The sequence below is a fragment of the Fukomys damarensis genome, unplaced genomic scaffold (genome assembly GCF_012274545.1).
Source record: "Fukomys damarensis isolate Sample0158 unplaced genomic scaffold, DMR_v1.0_HiC HiC_scaffold_22, whole genome shotgun sequence".
In the NCBI taxonomy this organism is placed as follows: domain Eukaryota; kingdom Metazoa; phylum Chordata; class Mammalia; order Rodentia; family Bathyergidae; genus Fukomys; species Fukomys damarensis.
Window position 1 is genome coordinate 14,475,291 of NW_022900934.1, and position 22,929 is coordinate 14,498,219.

At 39.1% G+C, this 22,929-nt stretch overlaps 1 non-coding gene and 2 pseudogenes across 1 annotated transcript; all 3 read right to left on the minus strand.

Moving 5' to 3' along the window:
- Window positions 1-1,665: 1,665 nt before the first annotated feature.
- On the minus strand, window positions 1,666-4,197 carry LOC104867209 (annotated as a pseudogene).
- A 102-nt stretch (window positions 4,198-4,299) lies between these two features.
- On the minus strand, window positions 4,300-4,407 carry LOC117287272. The gene has a single exon (XR_004518506.1). It is a non-coding gene; the product is annotated as a U6 spliceosomal RNA (small nuclear RNA).
- Window positions 4,408-11,098: 6,691 nt separating this feature from the next.
- Window positions 11,099-11,831, minus strand: LOC104867187 (annotated as a pseudogene).
- Window positions 11,832-22,929: the final 11,098 nt, after the last annotated feature.

Consider the following 22,929-nt stretch of genomic DNA (forward strand, 5'->3'; position numbering starts at 1 on the left):
CTCTACTGCCAGCTGTGCCAATCAACCAGTACTTGCCTTTGTTCACCTTTCTCTAAAACCCCCTAATTTCTATCAGCCTCCAAAGGACAGATCTTGACCATCTTTTTCAGTGCTTTCCAGCATGGCCATGCAGATTAAGGCTCTTCTAATTAGTTAATTTATTTTAGTAGTCCACTGATGAGTTTTTAGCTGGGAAATGAATCCTAGTCAGAAAACGTCACTATACATGGCCCAGAAGGGTATCCCTCCCACCTCCCTTGATCTGTCTCTGCTTCCAAACCTCTACAAACTGTGAGTTAAAATAAACATTTTTTCCTTTAATTTGTGGGCAACATGTATTGTGCCCCAGTGATGAGGAAAGTAATTAAGATACTTGGAATCTATCTTGACTGTTGCAAAGCATATTATTTATTTTCTCAAGATGGTCAGGATTTTCCTCGATGTATAATATCGTCCCAGGGCACCTAATCATACGAGGCAGTCTGGAAATTAAATTAATAAACAGTATTTTAATTTAAGTCAGGTCTTAATTTTTGTAGGCACCATGGGTAGATTTTGAAATAGTACTTTTGTCCTCATTTTTGTAATCGTTGGACCACTGACCATGGTAACCAGGAGTACTGTATGTATGGCTGCCTGGTTTTAAGAATAAATGACCTTGGGCTGGGGATTTGGCTCAGTGGTTCTGCCACCTACCTTGCAAGCACAAGGGCCTGAGTTCAATCCCTGGTACAAAAAAAAAAAGAATAAATGACCTTGAAGGATTGGATAACCATACAGTACAGCTGTGCACATTGTCTGATCTTAAGATTTCATTGTGCTGTGTAGGGACATTTTTTATCTAAGACCTAATAGATAATTATAAATGTACCTTACCTTGAGGTCTTTTTGTTGTTGTTGTTGTATAACTATAATTGGCAGTGCATACTGTTTTGATCTTCTTTATTCTTTAGGCCCACTAAATTCTAACTACCTGCCTAACATTCTCCCATCAAATCATTTAGGGCATTGAGACATTGCATTTTTCTGGCAATTTCTTGCCAAGGAGAAGTACTGAGGGGAGGGATTTAGAACTCTACTCTTGCTGACTTGTAGGCCTGGAGGGTCAATCAAGGATCTCCATATAGACAGCTGAATCAGAAGGCTGTAAAATCATCTGGAAGCAGATATACTGTAAACGAGACAAAATAAAATTTAAGAGGCAGTTTATTATCCATATAAGGCTTATGAAAACAAAACTTGTAATGTTCATGAACCATTCCCCAAGTTGGCCCAAAGAGCCAAGGCCTTATCATTTCCCAGCTTATGTGATAAGCATTTTCCTAGCTTATCCAGGAGGCAGCTGAGACCTTAGGTTGGTGCAACGAAGCTACTGGGTGTCATTTAGGGCAGCATAATGTATTCCAGGTCTTAAAAACTAATCACTAGGAAAAAGATCATCTGCTTGTAAAATGATGATGTATTGATGAATTTGGAGGGAGTTCAGTCCAAGTGCTTAGTACCACTGGGATGAGTGTAGCAGGAATGACTGCATTGTTCTCAACAAAGAGGAGACTTCTTGCTGACTGCCTTATGTGGGGAGTGAACCATATACTGTATAGTTATTCCATGTTTGGAAATATCCATCTTGGAATCAGTGATTTTCACATCCAACTACAGGAAGAGTTAGGCCTTTTGGGAGAAGAGGCTTTGCATATCTTCAAATGATGGCATCCACTTCATTGTTTCCTCCTGCAAGGTCTCTATCTTGGGTCTGTTAAAGACTGTCAACTAGTTCCAGGGCTGCTTGCAGGTGAGTAGCAATATCAAACTTGTTCAACTTCTTTTTTGATGTCAAAAAAGAACACATTTATTCTGTTGCTGTCCCTGGAAATCCAGCAGATGGAGCTCTGATTTTAGTCTTTCAAGTTTCTTAGCTTCTGCAACACTTTTCGTTTCTATGTGTTTGACATCCCGAGCTCTCCTTAGCATTAGCTCTTCTGGAGTTACTTCTTCCTTAGTTTCCTTAAAAACATGAACTCCATTCTGGAGCTTAACCCAAGTCATTATATAGTAGAATTCATCTGAATTTTTCTCAAGCACCTTCTTCCGAAGAGTTTTGAGGAATTCCTGCTTTTTGTGATAGTCATCTGCAAGAAATTTGTAGTATTTCTTTTTCTCCAACAGGCTCAGATGTTTTTCAAGGCCAGGCTTGCTTCACTCTCAGTGTTGTTGCTGTCAGGGCTTAAAAGCCACCGTCATACCTGCCCTCTGAGTACTTCAGAAGCTCGGCGCAGAATGCTGGTTCCTCAGTGCCTTACTGCTGACTAGGGTTAGGGTTTGTTCTGTATTGGTCTTGCTTCTTTCTTGGCTCTTTCCCTCCTCTCTTCATCAGTTTCCCAAAGCTTGAGTAATCTTCTTTTGTCTTTCAGCATTGTTTCTTATATCTCTCTCTTTCATTTCTGTAGTTTTTCCTCTTCTCCCTTTTGATTTTCTCTCCTGAGGATAAAATTGCTCTGGAGAGCGGATATTTACTGTATATAATTTTCTGATTTATTTGGGGCTTATATATATATATATATATATAGCTGTGGTTTAAGGTGGCAAATTAACAGTTCCAAAAGTTTGTAATTTTCCAGTCTGTGTTTGATGCTATTGTTATTATTACTGGTTGTACTACTTTAGCCAGGTGACAGAACTGTGATCCATTGTTCTTCCTTGTATGCCAATAGTGAGATTGTCTAGGGGTCATAAACAATACCGTGGTCCAGTACCAAAGAATGAGGTGCTAGGCCTCTCCTTCCTATAAATTAAAAATGCAGGATCTTGGGACATATTCAAAAACCAAAAGATACCCCTTGAAGATATCTCTGAAAAATAATCATTTCCTAAAGAAGTCTGGATACTAGTACTAAAGCTACCTACCACAAGCAATTTACAAGCATTGATGCAGAAAGCAAATTAATAAATAGAAAATGAGAAAACACAGAAGCAAGCTGTAACCCCAGACCTCCACTTCACTCAAGGCTAATCCAAGGGGCTCTGAGGTAGAAGAAACCAAAAGCAACCCAGCCGAACTTTTTGAAATGATAGCAGCAGAAGTAACAAACCAGATGAATGAGTCTCTTTAAAAATCGGAAATAATCACACAAATAACTAAAGAGATGATGACCACAGTGAAGGACATGGTTAGTGAATCTACAGTAGATACAGATTTTTTAAAATAGAGAAGCTTATAAAGCCACAAAAACCATGACTGCCCAGCATAGGAAAGAACTGGATTCCATAAGACATATTCAAACACAAAACCCAGATATTTAAAAATTCCATTAAAACTGTATGCAGCAGAATGAATTGATATGAAGATAGAATTTCAGACCTAGAAGACAGGTTTGTGGCTAGTTATTATCAATGAAAGATTTCTTAAAAATAGGAAGGAATCATGAAAAATCAATCCAATAGCTGATAGATGATGCAAAGAAGAATAACATAATATTAATCAGAATCAGTGCAAAAATCAGAAGATAGCATGAAGAACATAAAAACCCTGTTCACAGAAGTAATATCAGAAAAGTTCCCAAGCACAGAAAAAGAATTTGACATACAGATAAGTGCAGCACACAGGACTCCAATTAGCCAATATCAGAAAAAATTACACCAAGGCATATAATAGTCAAGATTCCAGAAATGCAACATAAGAAACAGAATATTAAAAACTGTTAGAGAAAAGAAACAAATAGTCTAAAAGGAAAAAAAAAAACCTTCAGAATCACAGAGACCTAACTCAAAACTTTAAAAAAACTTAGAGGTTTGTTTGAACTGGATCTAGACTTCAACCGCAGTCCCTAACATCCAGGTTTTGATTTCTGGAAAATTGCTATACCTCTGAGAACCTCAGTTTCTTCACTGGTGAAGTGAGGACAGTAACACCTCTCATTAGAGTTGTCTAAACAGTGCAAAGAGTGGCAAACACTGAGGCTAGTGTTTGGTATACAAGAGGTGCTTGGAAAGAAATACCATCTGGCAAATAAAAGGACACATAAATAAGTGACACGCCTTGTTTTCTCCTTACCCCAGCAGCTAATCTCAAGCCAGATGGTATCTACTCACTTCAACTTTCTTTGCCCCTTGCCAGTTGCCCACAGCGAGGGTCTCAGCAGCCCTGTCCCCACCAACACTTCTATAATGTGCCATGAGTTCCAATAATGGACATATCATGGTCGTTGGGGTAATGCAAACAAATTTTAGACCACACAGACCTGGTCAAGGGCCTATAAATCTCCATCAAATCCTCTTATAGGACAGGAAGATTTTTTTTTTTAAATTGTGGAACTCCACCCGAATTTCTGTGTCGTCCTTGTACAGGGGGCCATGCTACTCTTCTCTGATTCATTCCTGTTTGACTGTAAGAGTTCCTGAATCAAACACAAGAGAAGAAGATTAGTGGAGGGGATGAGACGAAGAAAAGTGAAGAGAGCGCAGGTGGGGTGGTGGTGACATAAAAGGTGTTAGGACTGGGGTTGGAGGTGATGGCCGCAGTGCGACGAGGGACGTGTTACCAAGGGATGGTGGTGATGTGGTGACAGGTGCAGGAGGTGCGGCTGGCAAGGCTGTGGTTGGTGGTGTGGAGGTAAAGAAGAAAGGAATATGGGTTCTTCTAGCGAGGCCTTTTAAAGTATGTGGAGGTGGTGTTAAAGGTGAGGATGGCGATGTGCCCTTCCCAGAAGGTCACACTGGTCATGGAGGTGACAGAGATGAGGAGATCCACAGGGCGGCAGGTGCTGAAGAGATTGGGTGAACGATCCAGGTTCCTGGCTCCGGTTCCAGACCACTAGTCATGGAGTCAAGAAGGAAGCTGATTGTTCTCCCTTTTAGAGGCCAAGTTAAAAGCAGCTAAAGACAGTGCCTGCACAGCCCTGGACCTTGACAGAAACCTGATTTGTCAACATTCCTGTACGAGGCCCACTCTGAAAAATCATGAGCTGGATGTGGTGGTACATGCCTGTAATCCTAGTACAAGGAGGGCTGAAACAGTAGGATTGCCATGAGTTCAAGGTCAGCCTGTGCTACTTAGTGAGTTCAAGGCCAGCCTGCACTACAGAGTGAGACTCTGCCTCAAAAAATATTGTCAAAAAACCAGGTAGCCGGTACAAATACCTGTACAGTGGTTGAATTTTCCTAGGTTAAGGAGCAGGATATCTGCTGCAGAAGGTGAAGGTTGTACTGCTCCATGCTGCCACAAAAGGTCAGCACACCCTTTCCTAGGAATGACTTCTAGTGCTGTAAAAGTGATACAGTATTTCTCCTCCCCAAAAGAATTGTCCAGGACCACCACCACAAGTTTGAGGAGCCAGTGGGAAAGTAAAGCACAGGGTGGGATCGGGGTGGGGGGTTCCCCATGGCCTGAACCCTATTGATGCTCTCAATAATGGCAAGGCAGGTTGTAAGATCCCACCGAAGAAGTTATATACCTCACTTGGAAGAGAGGCTGTGGCCCTCCTGAGGACCCAGGGGGCAGATTTCCAGGCGGCGGCAGTACAAGAAATGCTACTCGTATTTTCAGTGCAATAGACAACACACTGGGAAAGCATTCAGGGGCCAAGGAAACTAAAATTACATGTGGTTTTATTTTTTAAATTAATTTATTGGTACATTTTAGGTATACAATATAATGGCATTCATCTTTAGAGATTTGCACCTTTAGATAATCTATCTTGGTTTTTATTTTTCCCCCTTTCCCCTGCCCTCCCTTCAACACCGCCACCCCTCTCTATTTGCAAAGATTTTGTTTCCATTTTTTCATTCCATTCCCTTCTTTCCTTCCCCTGCCCCTCCTACTTCCCCTTCCCCTTTGCACCTTTTATTTCACGTTATCTATAATACATTTTGATCCTCATTTATGCTTTCAGCTTCTCACACCAGAGAAACTATTTGGTAGTTACATGTGTGTCCTATTTGTTTCACTTAAGAGTATCTCCTCAGCGTGCTTCTATTTAGCATCTCATTCTTTATGGCTGGGTAGTACTTAATTTTGTTTTTTTAATGGATTTTCATTATCCAGTTTCCAGCTGATGGGCAACTGGGCTGTTTCCAAGTTTTAGCTATTACAAACTGTGCCATTGTGAACATAAGTGTACATATATTGCTGTGGTATGATTCTTTTAATTCTTTGGGGAAGATACCCAGCAGGGGAATAGCTGGGTCAAATGAGACCTCTGATCCTAGTTCTTTGAGGTAACTCCATACTGATTTCCACAGTGATTGCACCAGCCTACACTCCCACCAACAGTGGAGCAGGGCTCCTTTTTCCCCACAACCCCGCCAGCATTTGTTATTGGTTGATTTCATGATAGCAGCCATGCTTTGGGGGTGAGGTGGAGTCTCAGCGCAGTTTTCATTTGCATCTCTTGAATGACCAGTGTTGTCGAACATTTTTTCATGTTTATTTGCTATTCTTACTTTGTCTGAGAAATGTCTGTTCATTTCAGTTGCCCATTTTTGGATTGGATCTTTAGATTTGGGATGTCTGCTTTTTAAAAGATAATTTTATATATTCTAGATAGTGGACCTTTGTCTGAGGAACATCTAGTAAAACTTTTCTCCCGCATTGTGGGTTGTCTCTTCACAGTTGGTGGTTTCTCTTGCTGTGCAGAAGCTTTTTAATAAGAAGAGATCCCACTTGTTGATTCTTTGTGCTAAAGTTTGCTCACGAAATCTTTTCTGACACCAGTGTTTTCAAGAGTTCTACCTAACTGCTCTTCCAGCCAGTTTCACATTTCTATTTTAATATTTAGACCTTTAATCCATTTCAATTTTAGTTTAGTGCATGGTGAGAGATATAGGTCTAGTTTTAATCTTTAGCATGTTGAAACCCAATTTTTCCAGCACCATTTATTAAAGAAGCTATCTTTTCTCCAGTGAGGGTATTTGGCTCCTTGTCACAGATGAGGTGGCTGAGTGTGTCTGGAGTTGTTTCTGCATCTTCTAATCTGTTCCACTGGTCCTCGGGTCTGTTTCTTTGCTAGTACCATCCTTTATTTATCATAGCAACTTTGTAGTATAGTTTCAAGTCTGGGATTGTGTATCCTCTACCTTGTCTTTGTTGCCTAGAATTGCTTTTGCTATTCTAGGTCTCTTCTTCTTCTTCCAAATGATTTCTTGAATTGTTTTTTCTCAAGGTCTGTAAAGTATGCTGTTGGAATTTCAACTGGGATGGCATTGAATCTACATAGCCGTTTTGGAAGTATAACCATTCTCTCTATATTGTTTCTTCCTACCCAGGAACAAGGGATGTCTTTCCATTTTCTGATATCTTCTTCAATCTCTTTTTTCAGAGTGTTGTAATTTTCAGAGTAGAGATCTTTGATTTCCTTTGTTAGGTTGATTCCTAGGTATTTCGATTTTTTGGTTGCTATTATGAAGGGAGTTGTTTCTCCAGTTCCTCGTTCAGTGAGTCTGTTGTTCGTGTACCAGAAAGCTATTGATTTTTGTGTGCTGACTTTGTATCCACCTACTGAATTTAGTTATGAAGCCTAGGAAGAGTTTTGGTGGAGTTTTGGGGGTCTTCTATATAGAGTATCATGTTGTCTGCAAAATATGACAATTTGACTTCTTCATTTTCTATCTTTACTCCTTTTATTTCTTTCTCTTGTTTAATTGCTGTGGCTAATGTTTCCAAAACTATATTGAACAGGAGTGGTGATAGTGGATGCCCTTGTCTTATTCCTAATTTTAGTGTGAAGGATTTCAATTTTTGACCATTTAATGTTATATTGGCTATTATCATAGATAGCTTTTATCAGGTTGAGGTAGAGACCATCCATTACAAATTTTTTGTAGGTTTTAAAAATCTTGAATGCATGTTGGATTTTGTCAAATGCTTTTTCTGCATCTATTGAAACGAGCATATGGCTCTATTAATGAAGTGTATTACATTTATTGATTTGTGTATGTTGAACCATACCTGCATCCCTGGGATGAATCCCACTTGGTCAGGGCATATGATCTTCTTGGTGATCTTCAAAATTATATTTGCCCGTATCTTATTAAGGATTTTTGCATCTATCCTTAGTGAGATTGGCCTATAGTTATTTTTTTTCGGTTGGGTCTTTCTCTGCTTTGGGATCAAGGGGATGCTTGCTTCCAGGAATGAATTCAGGAATATTACTTCCCTTTCAATTTCACTGAAGAGTTTAAACAGTAGTGACAGTAGTTCCTCTCTAAATGTCTTGTAGAATTCAGCAGTGAAGCCACCAGGACTCGGGCTTTTCTGTATTGGTAAGTTTTTAGTTGTGTTTTTAATTTCATTGATTGATATTAGGTTGTTTAGAATTTTTAGGTCATCTTCCTTCAACTTTGGTAATTCATACAAATCTAGGAATCTGTCCATTTCTTCTGTGTTTTCCATCTTATTGGTGTATAGGTTCTCAAAGTAGGTATTGATGATCCTCTGGATTTCTTCTGGGTCCATTGTAATTTTACCCTTTTCATTCCTCATTGCACGGATTTGGGCCTTTTCTTCTCTTTTGATAAAGTTGCCTAAGGGTCTGTCAATTTTGTTTGTTCTTTCGAAGAGCCAACTCTTGGCTTCCTTGATTTTTTGTATTGTTCTCTTAGTCTCCATTGCACTGATTTCTGCCCTGATCTTTATAATTTCCCCCCTTGTATGAGCTTTGGGTTTGTCCTGCTCTTCCTTTTCTAGAAGCTGAGGCTCAGCATCAGGTAGTTTAATTGAGCTCGCTCTGTTTTCCTAATATGAGCATTCACTGCTATGAATTTCCCTTGTAAGACTGCTTTCATTGTGTCCCATAGATTCCAATATGTCGTATTGACATTGTCATTTAATTGTAGAAATTGTCTGATTTCTTCTTTAATTTCCTCTGTGACCCATTGGTTATTCAGAAATGTGTTTTTTTCCATGTGTCTATGAAATTCTTGTGGTTTCTTTTGCTATTGATCTCCAATTTCATTGCACTAAGGTCTAATAATATATAGGGGATAACTTCCATTCCTTTGCATTTACTTAAATATGTTCTATGAGTGAGTATGTAGTCTGTTTTGGAGAATGGCCCATGTGCCACAAAAAAGAATGTGTATTCTGATTTTGTGAGGTGGAACACTGTAAACATCTGTTGAGTTTATTTGTTCAAGAGTTTGAGTTCTAGTATTTCATGTTTTATTTTTTGTCTAGTTGATCTATCTATTTGTGACAGTGGGGTGTTGAACTCCCCCACTGCTATTGTATTTGTGGTTATTTGATTTTTTCATGTCTGTTAGTATCTGTTTTATATAGTTGGGTGTACTAGTATTTGGTGCATATATCTTTATGATTGTCATCTCTTCCTCTTGGACTGTTCCCTTTACAAGGATGTAGGGCCCTTCTTTGTCCCTCTTAATGAGTGTTGGCTTGAAATCCATTTGATCTGCAAAGAGGATGCTACTTCTGCTTTTGAGGGGGTTCCTGTAACATGGAGTAATGTTTTCCACCCTTTAACTTTCAGTATGAGTTTCTTTTTTAATTGTGTTTCTTGTATTCAACATATTGTTGGATCTTGCTTCTTGACCCATTCTGCCAGTCTTTTCTTTTGGTTAGTGAATTGAGACCATTAACATTGACAGTTATCACTGATATATATTTATTTATACTTGCCATGATTTTTTGATTTTGTGTTTTACTTTGTGTTTAATTTCTTGTTGGGCCCAGTGGATCCATTCTGCTGGGGTTCCTGGGGTATTGATCCTCATTGTCTTTTCCTAGGATATTGTTTAATTTTTTTTGTTTGTTTTGTTTTGTTTTTTTTGGAGTGCCTGTTTGGTATTCATGAAGTTCCTAAGGTACTCTTTGTCATGAGAGTATCTTATTTCTCCATCAATTTTGAAAGATAGTTTTTCAGGGTACATCAATCTGGGTTTTTTTGGTACCAGGGATTGAATTCAGGTCCTTGTGCTTGCAAGGCATGCCACCGAACTGCTGAGCTAAATCCCTGGCCCCTTGGGTACATCAATTTGGGATGGAGGTTGTTTTCCTTTAAGGCTTGAAATACATCATTCCAAGTTCTTCTTGCTTTGAGGGTTTTTGTTGAGAAGTCTGCTGTGATTCTGATGGGCTTTCCTTTGTATATGATTTGTTTATTTTCTCTAACTTCTTATAGAGTTTTGTTTTTCTGTTGGGTTTCTGGAATCTTAACTACTATATGCCAAGGAGTAGATTGGGGGGGGTCGTGGTTAGTTGGAGTCCTATATGCCTCACTTATTTGTGTGTCAAGTTCTTTCCCCCTGCTTGTGAAGTTTTCTGACATTATTTCTGTGTATAATTTTTTTTTATGTCATCTGCACTCTTTCCTCTTTCTTCATTGACTCCAATCAGTCTCATATTATTCTTCTTTGCATCATCTAGCAGTGGCTGGATTGATTTCTTCCTATTTTAAAGAAATCTTTCTTTTCCTAGTCACTAATTGAAATCCTGTCTTCCATATCTGAAATTCTGTCTTCACATTGGCTTGTTTTGCTGTGTAAACTTTCAATGGAGTTTTTAATCTCCTGGAAATCTGTTTGCATCTATTTTAAGGATTTCATTTGTTTCCTATGTTGGGATTCCATCATGTTCCTCAGCTCCTCTATTTTATATTTTTTATAACACTTGGATATTTTATTCCAGTTTAGAGAAATGGGGGGGGAAAAGAACATATCTTTCCACACACCATTCTAAATTAATTGGCATTAATTTTTAAAAATTTAAAACCATATAAATGTATATATATATATATACATATATGTAAACAAATACATATATATATATGTATATATATATATACATTCAGATTTTAATCTCATTGGTGTTTATCTTTGCTCTTTTTTTTGCTTTCTAATAATCATTGAAACTCATCAAAAATGTGAACTAATACTTCAATCTGCATCACTTAAACAATAATTTAATATTGTTTGGCTTGCATTCAGACTTTGTGGGTTAATCACTTACGTGACTCATCAAACTGTATATTGGAAGATGTCAAGGAAAAACTTGCTTTAAGTTATACTGTGTATGTCAGTTACCCATTGCATAATTTTCTTATCACCACTTGCATCTTCCCACATTTTGTAGTTCTTTATGCAGTCTATTTCAGCTTCTAGTGCTGTATATATCTTCATCTTCTGGATGGGACTGCCCATGATCCATGAGTTTGAGGTCAAGCATAAACAGGATAGCACCTGAGGTGGGTTCTGATTCTATCATTGTTCCAGAACTGAATTCTGTTACAAAGGCACTGAATGTTTCAGGATGTGAGTTGTTATTGCAGATATTTCTGTTTCATCTGAGATTCCTAGCTTAGATTTTCCTTTAGGCTCAGGGAGTGATTCTTTTTTGGTGCTTTTTGTCCACAATGATTTGACTGCTTCATAAATTTGCTAGCTTATAGCATAGGCTTTTTTTTCAGTTACCTTTGCAATTATTACTGACTGAACTGGGTAGCAAACAGCTGCTCCTAAAGTAGCTAGTCCTAATGGATAAGCAATTTTCTTAAACCTAGAATCCTTCCTTGATGAAACCAGACTTGCCAATCCTGAAACTATAATCACTCCCAATTTTTGAAGAAAATCTCAAGGAGGATTCTTCAGATAGACCTATGCATCCTTTCCAAATTGTACTGTATTTATTATCCCATTTTTCACAAAGACATAAGTACTCTTGCACCAGCCAATATAATAACCAGTTATATGAGGATAGATGCAAAGCCCATTTGTAAATAACCGGGCTACTCTCCAATATATTTAGATTGAAGAGGTGGCACAATATATATGAGGAGCTGTTCTGGTCTCACTAGCTGCTTTTTGGATTCCTCTTCTTTTGCCATGTGTACACTTACAGACACATATATCACACCCACAGGCATAGTGGTCAGCTTTCCTATTCTAAAGGGTGCTATCTCTTTGACGCCTCTAATTTTTAAATCTGTATCTGCTCTTGAATTATTAATCATGCCTTTCATATGGACACAATCTCTGAAAAATTATTTCTGATTCCATTTTTTCCAGATTCTCTTTTGTTGCCTGTTCAGAGGGTGTAGGTGGTTGATTATCAGATTGTTCCATCTTGTTGCCTTTTTGGATTGCCTTTGATGATCTGGAAGTCTGGTTTTGAGACTTGCTTATGTGTCTTCTTATTTCAACAGATGCAGCCTGCTGCACCTTTGTTAAGGCAACTTCTTGCACACCTAGTTGTCTTCATTTCTCAGCAAGGCACTTTTCCCTGCTGCTCACCACTGCACCAATTCCTTGGTTCAGAGTGGTGGCCTTCTGGTTCCTTGTGCTGTCCTATTGTCTGGACTGGTTTCTGGATGGGGCCTGTATGCACTTGGGCTGGTATCTAGGTGTGACTCTGGATAGCACCTGCCCTCCTACGTAGCTGTTGTCTGGGAGGGCCTTTGGCTATGGGCTGTGCACCCAGTTGCTAGTTTCTGGGGGCTTCTGGCTAGAGTCTACATGCACTTACCAATGGTATTGGGGTAGGCCTCTGGCTGTTGCTTGTACACCTATTCAGCTCTTTTCCAGGTGGGTCTTTGGCTGGGGCCTGTGGGCCCAAGTCTCTGGGGCCAGGGAATGACCCTGGCTGGACCTTCCTGCAGCCATACCGCTCTGGTCCATACCAATTTCTCACTGGGAACCCAACTACATGTGATGTTAAATAAGTTGCTCTGCTCTGTGGTGTTCAAAGCACTTCAGCATCACAATCAGTGCTAAAAAAGACTATTAATTTCTTAAGGCAGATAATATTATTCCATTTTACAGAGAAGGAAACTGGATTAGAGAAATGCATCCTCCTGGCATCCTCATGGGTTAACATTCCAGGCACAGTGGAGGGGGCTGATAACAGTGTAGATTGTCTTTCCTTTCTCTCTACCCAGTTTCCACCTGACCTCCTGGCCCACTTCTTGCAACCCTCAAATGAAGACAGACCTGGGATTTGAATCCTTGCAACCTGGCTAAAGATTATGACCTCTAAATTTGTATTGTCTTCTATCTGCTCAAAGGGGGTGACTGGGGATTTAGCTCAGTGGTGCCACTGCCTGCCTGGCAAGCACAAGGACACAGTACCAAAAAACAAAAGATAAGTTCTTGGGGCCTGTCATAGTGGACTGGGTTCTGCAGTTTACCAGCTTCTGTGGGTTGACTCCTCATAAACGGTCCAGAAAATATTAACTTCCCTCTGAATATGACCTTATTTATAGATGGGCTTTTTTTTTTTCAGTTACAGCATATGTTAACATTAATAAAAACATTTTATTGTTGAAATATTTAATAGTCTGATTAAAAATAGCTTTTATATTTTTTTCTTTTTTTTCAGCTTTAATTGAGTTTATTGGTAAATTTTAGGGATACAGTACAGTTACATTCATTGTTGGGATCTTGTACCTCTACATGACAAGTCTTGATTCTCATTTTTTCCCCTTACCCCTGCCCTCCCTTCACCCCCTCCTCCCCTCCCCTCCCCATGTAGATGGGCTTTTTGACAGAGGAATTAAGTTAGGGTGAAGTAATTAAGGTGAACTCTACTCCAACATGACAGGTTTCTTATTAAAGGGGGGGATCAGTGACAAGAAAATAATGCAATGACAGGAATAAGTCAATGTCTTTCATTAATAACTCTCCATATGAATGGCCTCAACTCCCCAGTCAAAATACACAGGTTAGCAGATTGAATTTTCAAAACCAATGGTATCTTGTATATAAGAAACACATTTAATCCAAGAAAATATCCATAGACTAAAAATCAAAGGATAGAAAGCAGTATTCCATGCAATGGTAGCCCAAAACCAAGGAGGAGTAGCTATCTTATTTTCAGCCAAAATGGACTTCAAACTAAACTGATCAGAAAAGGCAAGGAGAATTTCTACTTATTCGTTAAGGGAACAGTTCAACAGGAAGAGATAACAGTTATAGTTATATATGCACCAAATACCACTGCACCCAACTTCATAAAACCAACATGACACAGCACAAAAAGTCAAGAAAACATCAACACAGTTATACTAAGGGTTCTCAATGCCCATTATTACAGATACATCAACTAGATGAAAAAACAACAAAGAAGCATCAGAATCAAATAAATGGACTGAATAGATATCTACAGAGTATTCCACCAAACAACAAGATAATTTACATCTTTTTCTCAGCAGCACATGGTACTTGCTACAAAATGGATCATAAGTTAGCCCACAAAACATGCTTAAATAAATACTAAAGGAATGAAATTATCCCATGTATATTATCAAATCATAGTTCAATAAAATAGAAACCAGTGGGTGGGGCATGGTGGTACATGTCTGTAATCCCAGCACTCGGAAGGCTAAGGCAAGAGGATCACAGTGAGTTCAAGGACAGCCTGAACTATATAGTGAGACTGTGTCTCAAAAAAAATTTTTTTTACCAATAAAGAAAAAAAACTTTTATAAAGTGGAAACCAATGGAAAAGAAACCACAGAAATTAAGCAAACACATGGAATTAAGCACTACACAATTAAATAACCATGGGTCACAGAAGAAATTATAGATTCTAGGAAGAATCAAACAATAATTCTAGTACAACATGCCAGAACCTATGGGATAAAATGAAAACAGCACTAAAAGATAGACTGATAGAATTATCAATTGATAGATGCCAGCATTACAAAAACAGTGAGCTGCAAAATATAACATGATGCTGCACCTCAGAGTCCTAAAGAAAACAAACGCAGTCCAAATCTACTTCTAGAAAAAGGAAGTTAAAATATCAGAGCAGAAATTAATAAAATTGAGACTTTAAAAACACCAGTAGCATAGGGATTTGGCTCAGTGATTCTGCTGCCTGCCTTGCGAGAGCAAGGGCCTGAGTTCGATCCCTGGTACCAAAAACAAAACAAAACAGCCAGGTGTGGTAGAGCATGGCTATAACTTAGCACTTGGGAGGCTCAGACAGGAAGATTGCTATTAGTTCAAGGATAGCCTGACCTACATAGTGAGTTGAAGGCCAGCCTGAACTACATAGCAAGAACCTGTTTCAGAAACATTAAAAAAAAAAAAAAATGGGCCAGGGATTTAGCTCAGTGGTGCCGCCACCTGCTTTGCAAGGTTCTGAGTTTCATCCCTGGTGCCAAAAAGTGAAAACTAAAAGCAAAAATTAGTCAACAACAAATCATTTAAAAAATCAGTGAATTGAAAAGCCAATTCTCTGAAAGAATAAACAAAATAGTTTAGCACTCAGCCAATTGTACCAAAAAAAAAGGAAAAAGACTAATATCAATATAATTAAAAATAAAAGAGGTGAAATCATGAATAAAGACTACCAACCTTCAGAATACATTAGTAACTACTTTAAGAACTTGTATTCCATTAAATTGGAGGATCCTGAAAAAAGTAAACCAAGAAGACATACGAACCCTGAACAATCCAATTATAGGCAATGAAACTGAGGAAGAAGAAAAAAAAAAAACCTGCCAACTAAGAAAAGCCAAGGACCCAATGGATTCACCACTGACTTCTCTAAGAGCTTCAGGGAAGATCTCATGCCAATTTACTAAAACTGTTTAACGAAATCAAACAGAAAGGAGTCCTGCCAAACTCAGTCTTGGGAGCTAGCATTATCTTGATTCCATGGACTCCGCTGAAGAGAGAAACTACAGGCTAATCTCTTTAATGCACATAGCTGCAAAAATTCTTAACAGCATACTGGCAAATAGAATGGAACAAACATTAAAAAGATCATTTATCATGACCAAGTAGGCTTCATCTCAGGGATGCAAAGATGATTCAGCATACACAAATCAATAATGTAAGACATCGCATATACAGAACCAAGGATGGAAATCACATCTTCAACTCAACTGGTGGAGAAAGGGCCTGTGACAAAATTCATCATCTATTTATGATTTTAAGAAAATAAACACAAAAAGCCTTTATCCCAACCCCATAAAAGCAATTTATGAGAAATTTTCTGCCGACATCATAGTAAGTGAAGAAAAAAAAAAGGAAGCATTTCTTCTGAAATCAGGAAGAAGGCAAGGATGTCTACTCATTCTCCTGTTCAATACAGTACGCAAAACTTTAGCCAGACCAATCAGGCAAGAGAAATAAATAAAAGGATACATATAGGACAGCATGAAATCAAACTGTCTTTATTCACAGATGATGTGATCCATGTTCCGATGTATATCTAGATAGCCCATCAAAGCCTCATGCACTCAGAGGTGGAGTTTTGGGGAGGAGATTTAATCATGAGGCATGTTAATCATCAGTGGATTCCTGCACCTGTGAATTCACAGGTGACTTGCTGAATGGAGGAGGGATCTGGTCCAAAGAGTTGGGTCACTTGGGTGTGGGCTGGAAGGGTTTATCTTTTGCCCGCTCCTCTCCCCGTGGCGTGCTTCCCACCTGCCATCTCATGAGCAGCTTCTTATTTGCCATGCCCCTGTGCCATTCCAGAGCCAACTGACTACAAACTGGGAGCCCAAATAAACACTTTCTCCTTTAAGTTTTGAGGGTCAGATATTTTGTGCCAGCAAGATTTAGCTCAGTGGTTCCGCTGCCTGCTTCGCAAACTCAAGGGCCCAAGTTGGATCCCCGGTACTAAAACAACAACAACAACAATAAAAATGGCCAGGGATTTAGCTCAGTGGTTCCGCCGCCTGCCTCGCAAGCACAAGGACCCAGGTTCGATCTCTGGTGCCAAAAAATAAAACAAAACAAAAAAAACCCCAATACAATTCTTTACATAGAAAACTCAAATAATTCCCGCAAGAGACTCCTAGATTTAATAACAAATTCAGCAACGCAGCAGAATATGAAATCAACACACAAAAAAAATCACTAGTGTTCCTGTACACTGATAATGAACTCACCAAGATAGAAATTAGGAAAACAATACTATTCACTATACCATCAAGAAAAAATTAAATAGTTAGGAATTAACATTAGGCTGCTCAGTTCACAAGCAAATGAAAGACCTCTATAAGAACTATGCTGCTGTGGAAAAGGTCAAAGAGAACATCAGAAAATATAAAGACGGGGCCAGGGATTTAGCTCAGTGGTTCTGCTGCCTGCATTGTAAGCGCAAGGATCTGAGTTCTATTCTTGGTACCAAAAACAAACAAAAAAGAAAATACGAAGACATCCTTCCTTCCTGGGTGGGTAGAACCAATATTTTCAAAATGCCCATATTTCCAAAATTGAAATATAGATTTAATCAAAATACCAATACCATTTATCACAAAACTAAAAAAAAACAATCCTAAAGGTCATATGACACCAGAAAAGACCCAGATTAGCAAAAGTAATCGTGGGCATCAAGAGCCAAGCAGACGGCATCACAACTCCCAGATTTCAAGTTCAAAGCTAAGGTGATTAAAAATCAAAACAAACAAGCAGGGCATGGTGGCGCACGCCTGTAATCCCAGCACTTGGGAGGCTGAGGCAGGAGGATCACTATGAGTTTGAAACCAGCCTGGGCTACATAGTGAGCTTCAGGTCAGTCTCAGCTACATAATGAGACCCTGTCTCAAAAAAAAAATAAATAAATAAAAAAAATAAAACAAACAAACAAAAACAGCAAGGGACCGCAACAAAAGCAGAGGTGTCCATGGAAGAAACTAGAGGAAACATCTCAAGCACATTCTATCACCTGATCTTTAACAAAAGGGCCAAAAGTATGCCATAGGGAAGATAACCTCTTTAACAACCGGTGCTGGGAAAGCTGGCTATGCATATCTAGACAGTTATCTCTCACCACATACTAAAGTAAAATCAAAGTGAAGGAAAGCAAGCAAAAAAAACTGCTCATGATCTCAGTTTGAGATAGAGCAGGAAGATCTAATCTTACCACTTACTGGTCGGGGTCCTGAGTGGTGAGTCATGGTATCACAAGATGTTAGTTAACTGGCCGAAGGGCTCCTCTGTCCTTGAACTCTTCATGAAATGATTCGGACAGGACACAGAAGAGCACGCTTGGCTTAGAGGTTACTTCAGAATGTCCATCTTTTACTGCTGCAAAATATATTATTTGTTCTCTCCAGATGGTCAGTGTGTTCTCTGAAGTTCATTATTGTCTCGGGAGTTGAATCATACAGTATCTTTTCTTTTTTGAATATTTGGAAATTTTACCTGTTTCCTTTTCTTTATGAAAATAATAAAGCAAAATTTCATAACACAATAGTGAGAGAATAACAATAAGTACTGCACTGTGTATCGTAATCTTAGAGGAGATGTCTGCAGTGTTAATGATTACATTTATCGTGGGCAGCTGGTACAGGTACGCAATGTATTTCAATTCCTTCTTGCTCCCTCCAACTCAGGCGCTTCCCATTTGCAGAAGCTGTATTTTCATCATCATTTCATCATCATTTCTCCCTTCAGTTCTTTTTTTCTCCATCCCCTTGCCCTCCTTTCCTTCCCCCCATCTCTTGTTCCCCCCATGCATTTGAAAAAGATCTCCCTACTTTTTATCTCTCTTCTATTTTGTTTTTCATTTATATTTTTTTTTTCAAAGAATGAGCAGCCAAAATGGATAGAAACTTTTCAAAAGACATACAAATGGCCAATGAATACATGGAAAAAATGTTCAAGGTCTCTGGCCGTTAGAGAAAGGCAGCTTAAAATTACAGTGAGATATCATCTTACTAGGATGGCCATCATCAAGAAATCAAATAATAAATGCTGGTGAAAATGCAGGAAAAAGAAGAACTCTTCTCCATTGTTGGTGGGAATGTAAACTAGTACAATCACTATGGAGATCAGGGTAGAGATTCCCCAAAAAACTAAAAGTAGAAATTCCATTTGACCTAGATATTTTCTTTCTAGGTATCTTCCTAAAAGAGTTAAAGGCATCACGTCACAGGGGTACATGCACACCCATGTTTGGGCAGCACAGTTTATAATAGCTACATCTTGGAAATGACATGTACGTCTATCAACATGTGAATGGATAAAGAAAATGTGGCATTTGTTCACAATGGAGTACTACTCTGCCATAAAGAAAGATAAACTTCAGGCATTCATAGGCAAATGGATGCAACTTGAAAACTTAATGTTAAGTAAAGTAAGTCAGACACACAGCTTAAATGATCATATATTTTCAAAAGAAACTTAAGGTAGAAAAATTAACCTAAGTCAGAAGGACTTGGATACCTTGAGTAAATTTTTAAATATTACCTTTGTTCCATGCTTGTTACCATTGAACCACTGACCATGGCACCCAGAAATATTGAATACGTGGCTACCTGGTTTTAAGAATAAATGGACTTAGCTGAGCGTGGTGCTTATATCTGTAACACCAGCATGCAGGAGACAGAGGCAGGAGGATCGCTGTGAGTTCAAACCAACCTGAACTACCTAGCAAGGTCCTGTCTCAAAAAAAAAAAAAAGAGTAAATGTGCTTGTGGGTATGGCTGACCATTTGGTGAAGCTGTACACATTGTTTGAGCTTAAGATTTCACTATGATGTGTAGAGAAATTTTTTATCTAAGATCTAATAGGTGATTATAAATACATCATACACTGAAGTCATTTCTTTAACTATAGTTGGCAAAGCATGTTGCTTTGGTCCCTTGTCTCTCTGGCCTGCTGATGGCTATCAGCTTCAAACTTAACTTCTGCAATGAAAAAAACACTGAGATTCCACCTCACCCCACAAAGAATGCCTTCTATCAAGAAATCAATCAATAACAAATGTTGGCGGGGTTATGGGGAGAAAGGAACCCTTCTCCGTTGTTGGTGGGAGTGCAGACTGTTGCAACCACTATGGAAATCAATATGGAGATACCTCAAACAACTAGGATTAGAGGTCCCAGTTGACCCAGCCATCCCTCTGCTGGGTATCTTTCCAAAAGAGTTAAAAGAATCATATCACAGTGTTTTATGCACACCCATGTTTATTGGGACACAGTTTGTAATAGTTAAAACTTGGAAACAGCCCATTTGTCCATCAGTTGGAGAATGGATAAAGATGTGGTTTTTCTACAAAATGGAGTACTTACTCGGCCATAAAGAATGAGAAATGAGTCATTCATAGGAAAATGGATGTATATTGAGGATATACTCCTTAGTGAAATAAATAAGTCACACATGTATAAATTGAATATTTTCTCTGGTGTGAAAAACTATAATAGTATATAAGATCCTAATGGTATAATTGATAATGTGAAATAGGAAGACAAGGTCTAAAGATGTAGGGGAAATGGGAAGGGTAGGGGAAAGGTAATAAGGGAAAAGGATAAAAAGCATGAGAAAATGAAAAAATAGAAGTAAAGTGTTTGTAAATAGGGAAGGGAGGAGGGGGTGAAGGGAGGGCAGGGATAAGGGGAAAAAATGAGAACCAAGACCTGTCATGTAAAGGTACAAGATCCCAGTGATGAATGTAACTGTACTGTATACCTAAAGTATACCAATAAACTCAGTGAGAAAAAAAACGTAACTTCTGCAAAAATAAATGAAAGACTTTTGATTGCTGTTATTGGAGGGGTGGCTGAGCCTGGTCTGTTGGGACCACCGCAGCGGGGTCTTGTGCACCAAAACTCCAGTAACAAGTTTCCTCATGTGGAAATGATGTCTATAAAACCACCGCCCCTTTGTTAGGATCTCTGTGAGCAGTGTTTGATACTGAGGAAAGCAGAGGGCTGTAAATGCTCTAAATGCTTGAGGCTCAGCTGAATTACCCAGCTGAATAACTCGGATCCCTCACTGAGGTTGGGTGGGGTGGGGTGAAGTGGGGAAGGAACACGCCTGTCTGCAGAGCCTGCAGCTCTTTCCTGCATGAAATTCCATTTCCCAGGCCAGAATGAAGACACCTGGGCAATTCTAAGATGTTATATCTGCTCATCCCTCCTTGCCTTCTTCATCCAGTTTCCTGTACCATAGAATGGATCCAACACTACCCCTCAGGTCATTGCACCTCAAAGCAGAAAATTATTATGAGAATAAAGTGTACAGGACGCTGCAAACGTGACATATTAGGCATACTAGGGTTTGTTTTTCTTTTTAAGCTCTCCCCCCGCCATATGAAAAGTCTGGAGCCACATAATGGAAAAAGCACAACAGATGTCTGGCAAAATCTCTTCCTGTATGTTTCTTTTAAATATTGGTTTGCATTCCATTTCAATTACTAGTTGTTCAATTTTGCTTAATTTTGAAATTGCTCAGTATCTATGCCATAGCCAGTGCAATCTTTTCAAAAGGTAAACGTGACCAACAACTTTATGTAATGAATGCATAAACACCGCAAACATGTTGATTTTAAAAACCAGACAGAAAACACTACATAATACATGATTTCATTTGCATAAAAAGGGGCAAATAGTTGGAAGTGAAAAATGACTTCTTGGGATCCTGGGGGTGTCACATGATGGGAGGCTCTTAGGGTTTGAGTAATGTACTGAAAATTCATTGCGTTATGCATTTATGAATATATATATCATATTATGCTTCGGTATTAAGTAAGTATGGGAAAAGAAAGGGAAATTTGTCCTATCTCCACACACATAACAGTTTCCCGTGGACTCCGATTCTTCTCACTGTGAGTAGAAGTCAGTATCAAAATAGAGTCCCTTTGTCAAACACTAACAAACTGGAGATGGGAGGCCAGGAAGAAGGGGTCCTCATGCCTGGCATGGAAACTGTGCCAGAATTCCTGGAGACCCTGGTACTCCAGATAGGGCCCTTCCGTATTTCAGGGAAAGCAATAGCCCAAGGACACTGGCCTGAAATAGCTATCTCCGTGAATGAGTTAACCCATCTTCTGCAACAAACCTCTGCGACCAACTGCCTTTGTTTCAAGACAGCTGAAGCTTAGGTATGCTTTGTTTAGCATAGCACGTATGCTATGGATGCACCCCCTGCTATTCCCGAGTAACACTTTCTTTGCTTTGGAGACTTTGTCTGTTGTTCACTTAGGTTGATATGGGAAATTTTGCTCCAGTCACCTGCTATACTTGGCACATGTGGGCTTCTCACCATATGGAACCACGCTGGACCTCTTGATCTCCTTTGGTGCTTTCCCCTACGCTGTGAATGCAGCAGCTGCAGCCACACAGAAGCTTGCTCCAAGTGGGGAGCATCCTTCACCTGGGAATTCTTCCCTCCACATCCCTCCCTGTTCTTCTCACCTTGAAGGCTACTTCCTCCTGGAAGCTGTCCCTGAGCCCTCGGTGGATCTGTAATCCCGCTCTTCCCTTCTGAGTATCCTCTTTTTTTTTTTTTTTTTGGGTTTTTTGAGACAGGTTCTCACTCCAGTTGAGGCTGACCTGAAACTCACTATGTAGCCCAGGCTGGTCTCGAACTCACAGCGATCCTCCTGCCTCAGCCTCCTGAGTGCTGGGGTTACAGGCATGCGCCACCACTCCCAGCAGAGTATCCTTTTTTTTTTTAATCTTCTCAACAGCACAATTATTTTGCCTATTTATGCTCATTATGCATCATTATTTGAGAAACAATCCTTGCCTCACCTATTTTCTAAATCACAAAAGGTTGGGGCTATCTCTAGCTCAGACAAGATTATATCCCCAGCGCCTGGCCCAGCCTCTAGCAAAAACAATATCTATTTGTGGTTTCGTTCCTTATTAAAAATATTTTGGGAAGAGGGACTAGATAAAAAAAATAAAGATATGTTGGGGAAAAAGGTAAAAGGTTAATAGCTATTGTGTTAGTACAGTAAAACCATGTTTTCTTTCTTTCATTATTACTCATTTAATCTCTTGAATTCCTTTTATGATGAAGGAAAGAAGAAATTTAAAATAATTCTGTACTATATAAATTTTTATTTTTAAAAAATTAACTCACAGATTTCTGAAAAAAGATACAGATGGCAAAATTGTGTCCAATTTTACAATTTCCATTAAATTGGATAGGAGGAAAAGAACAGCCCTCCCACAATCCACCAGCTGCAAACAGAGTAACAGTTGAACCTCATTCCATAAACTCCAAGGCTGTAAC